At 36.9% G+C, this 4,305-nt stretch overlaps 1 long non-coding RNA gene across 3 annotated transcripts; it reads left to right on the plus strand.

Annotated features, from left to right (window-relative positions):
* Positions 1-1,055: 1,055 nt before the first annotated feature.
* Positions 1,056-3,897, plus strand: LOC309709447. 3 transcript variants are annotated; one of them, XR_014277517.1, is made up of 5 exons: positions 1,056-1,104; positions 1,548-1,583; positions 1,942-2,094; positions 2,461-2,551; positions 3,146-3,897. It is a non-coding gene; the product is annotated as an uncharacterized lncRNA (long non-coding RNA). The 3 variants fall into 3 exon arrangements; XR_014277518.1 differs by having other exon boundaries at positions 1,068-1,104; positions 1,520-1,583; XR_014277519.1 differs by lacking the exon at positions 1,056-1,104 and having other exon boundaries at positions 1,124-1,583.
* The last annotated feature ends 408 nt before the right edge of the window (positions 3,898-4,305 follow it).

A 4,305-nucleotide genomic window follows, 5' to 3' on the forward strand; every position in this document is an offset into this window, starting at 1 on the left:
TATTTCTGTACAGCACTAAAGTGCTTTAGAAATAAAGTGAAAGTGAAATAATTATTCAGGATCTCTTTCACCTAATATTACCCCTGCTGAACCCACATTATAGGCAGATATGAAGATTCTTTTATTACATTTTTAAATCATAATCAGCTTTTTTGACTTTTTTTTGTACACATATATGATACTGGGCTCCAGATGTTTCTTAGCTCTCATTGTCACATAACAATGCATAAAAAAACTGACAACATGACACAGACAATAACAACAGGCATAGCATATTTAGTTCAATGCTGGAATTTAATCTTTTTTAAAATTAGGTATGTGAGGTGAAGTAAGGTAATGGTTCTTGCCCTGTTTAAGTGGATCTCATTTCTCTTAACCACGACTTTATAATCTTCTGGTTGTGCACGACACATTCGTGTGGGCCCACACAGCCCAACCACACATAAACACACAATGCGATGTAACCTCATGAAAGATTCATTACAATTTGCGCAGGAGTCCTATAAAATATCCATAGAGTCACAGCAAGACATCTGAGTTTGCATTCAGGGCTGCCAGAAGTAATCCCTAGAGCTTTGTGTGTGTGTGTGTGTGTGTGTGTGTGTGTGCATGTTTCTCTGTATGAGTCTGTATTTATGTAAGAAAGGAGCATGTTTGCAGTATGTTTGCTCATTTATACTGTATGGGTTTATACTTTTCTATGCATGTGTGCATATGAGCTATGCATTCATTTACATCGTCTGACTTTAACAGTGTCTTTAAATACATGTAAGCACCATACCAAAAGCTGGGTAGGTTTGTGTGCATGCACATACACTGAAAAAAAGGGACTGGCCATCTCTTGGATTTATGTAAGCATCTTGCATGCATTTAACACAATTGCCTCATGTTTTAAAGTTAAATGTAACTATATAGTGTAAAAACTACATGATATGCAGAAAGGGTGTATTAAATTGTTCATATCATGTTCAGGTGACGTAAGTCAATAAGATAGCAACGTTAAATCTCGTGAAACCACGCGTGATTTCATCTCGCGGGCTTTGGATCGTGGTTTTAAAAAGGCATCCATCTCAGTCAAGTCGAGCAGCCAACTCTACGTTTTTGGTATGTCTTGATTTTTTGAATTCATTTTTACCATACTTCAGCCAAATGTAGTTAAACGTCTAGAGTGTCGCCATGTAACATGCTAAAAAAGAGCCGTTAGCTTATTTGCTGTTTTATCTGTTGTCAAAGAATTGGCGCTTTTTCATTTGAATTTGTCTTTGGCACAAGAGCCGTAATATCACATTAAACCTAATTACGAGGCACTCATAACATAATTTGGTTTTCTGTGTGAATAGATTTGTCAACTGACTCTTCAGTTACATTGTGTATTTACTGCACCGTGGTGTTAGTGAGATTTTGGACATTGAACAGCTTTAGCTAATATCATCAGCGGCATTATGCTAGCTTACATCCCTACCCCTCCTGCCCTCACCTGCTGTCCTTTTGTTTTTGTTTTTTTTTGCTGCACATTGAGAGATGACCTCTATTCTGCATTTCACCAGGAGTCAGCTGATGGATTGTGGGTTCAAGGTGTTATGGTAAGAAAGTATATTCTATTTTCGTTTCTGTAACTTAATTATAATAGGTTTTTTATAATTATTAGGTGCATGCATACTCACCCTATTAATACAACTGAGAGATCCAAAATCTGCCATAGGTTTAACTTATACCTGTATGTATTGCCAGAAAGGTGATTACTGGACTCGCATTAATGCACACTTGAACTGAAATGAGGTTGTAACTTGTGGGTTGTTGGGTTGCAAATCAGAAACAAACATCTTTGGATTTTTTTTAATCCCATAAGATCTGGAAACACAGTTTTTATTCAACAAAACATTACTGATTAACCAAGCACAGTGCCTGCTGTTATTTCAAAATAATTTTATGTCATTTCAGATAAAATGCAGCATTCCAGTGCATCCCAACCATGCCTTTACAGTCAAGGTTTCTGACGGAGCTGAGTTTCTCTCTGACAGTCTGCTGAAAGTGTTTGCAAAGTGATCGGGGGAACAGGGCACAAAGCTAAAGGATGTAGCTGCCATAATGACAGTAAGAACTTTAAAATTCTTTAACTACAAAGTGTATATGTATTGCATTAGGTCAGTAAAAGATTTTTATGCTACATCCATTGAAACAGTCAACTATTACCTGTGAGTAATGATTCCACTAAAAGGATGCCATAATTTTCGTCATGCATTTACTGGCCCACTGAGAAAAAATTCTTTTTTTTTAAAAATAAATGTTCTGGAAACTATATATCCATAAAGTTGATGTCAAACAGGAACTTTTGATATTGCTTTGTAGATGCTGGTGTTGCATGTTGACTGGTTTAAAAAGTCAAGAGTTTTTGTCTGGGATCATTTTCTTCTGTGCTACTGAAAAGTTCACAAATCTCTGTTTTCTTTGTTATAATAGTCAAGGATGACATTAATGCTCGGAGTCCCTCATCAAAGTGCTCCGCATCTGTGTGAAAGACAATTGCAACATCTTGGTGCAGGAGTTCATGGTGAGTGTTTTATGAGTAGATTGTGGCTTTGCAACATTTAAAAATGCGTTTAGTTATCCACTTGATCCTCATTGGACTGGTTAGGACCAGTAGTCCTCTTTAATAATTTGAAGTTCACATGAGGCCTGGTAGTGAACTCGGCCGCCGGCCCTTGAGGCCCCATCCCCACCCCTGTATTAGGGGTCACATCAGTGTGAAAAAACTTTAAATTTGTCATTCTAATGAACAAAGGAAAATCCCACCAATATTTATATTAGCTTTTGTTTGAAAAAATGACCAACTGACCAACAGCTAACCAAATTGTGGGGCTGAAAGTCTAAATTCTAACATCTTCTGAGTGACATAACCTGGATTTCTGATGGGCCGGTGTCTTTCTAACAAAAACTAATGTAAAGCATTTGAAATTATTATGTTTTTCACCCTCTCTTAGAAACTCTGTTAGACCATGAATGGCAGCATGGCAGGCCACTCTTTGGCTATAGCTATTTACTATGTTGCTTGCATTGGTTTAAATTACTCTAACATTAGAACTGGTAGATTCAAAAGAGATGAGTTTAAAAAGGAATCTTAAAGAAATGTTTTGTGTTTAACCAGGACTTGACTGAGGCCACTGCACAGATTGAGAAAACCACAATGAACATCTGTCTCCAGAGGATGCGGCAGGCAATGACTTTTCTGATGTTGTTCTTCAAGATCTGGATAACGTGACCTTTGCAGTAGCCATGCTGTTTGGACCTTTTTTATTCCTTCAACATGAGTTACCCATCACAACTCTGCTACACTTTTGAGGTGATTCAATGGGTGGTAATGGAGTTGGATGCAACTCAGCTCTCAAGAAAAGCTCACAACTAAGACAAAACTGCTCCTGCAACGAAGCTCACTGTTATGCATGTGAGGTGACCAGCTCTAGGTGAGAGGACATTTAAATCTCACACTTGTTCTGCTGCATTTTTGAAGCTCAATTCCAGGAACGGATCGCAGGGTTCATTTTTATATACTCTGCAACTGCCATGAGGACGAGCCGTTTTTTGTTGTTGTTTGTTTTTCCTTTTGCTCTGTACAAGTTCTGTTTGTCTGTTTGGCAGCATTTTTAAATTTCTCTTTGTATTTTTTCTTTCTTTTACTAGTGAAGAGATGTAGCGTGAACAGTTATACAGTCTAAATATCCCATATGGGTCGTGTGAAATGGTATTTTCAGTTTCATTCAGTTGAAGTAAAGAACGTTGAATATTTCTAAGTGTGCTGTTTTGAACCAAGATGTCACAGTATGATCAGTGCTGTAATTTTTGACAGTCACTGTATCAATGTTATTTTTGCGTCTCTTGAATAAAGGTTTTGACCTGCAAGTGCTAATTTCTTTAGTTATTGGGGTAAAATGGGTAGTGTTAATAGGAAGGTGTTTGCCAATTCAGTAACCTAATTTAATGTTAATGGAAACTAACATTACCTCAAATTGTTTAGTCATAATTGTTGTTTAACTGAATCTTGACGTTAGAGGCCTTAAATAGAATGTTTTGTATTGTTCTTTCCCAACATTTTTCAAAAGAAACAGTCTAATTTCTTTGCTGTGATTGATTCCAGAGAACACGGAAGAACTGACATTATTTAACTGTTGATTTATATAGATTCAGTAGAGGAGTAATGTCAGTTTAATTCTTTACCTACTGCAGTGAAATTAGACATTTTGTTTTGAAAGGTTACTGGTGGATGCCAGCAACCATCTTGGAAGAGAACAATACAATCTGTTATAAGGC

This window comes from Aulonocara stuartgranti (assembly GCF_965226115.1).
Source record: "Aulonocara stuartgranti genome assembly, chromosome: 7".
Lineage (NCBI taxonomy): Eukaryota > Metazoa > Chordata > Actinopteri > Cichliformes > Cichlidae > Aulonocara > Aulonocara stuartgranti.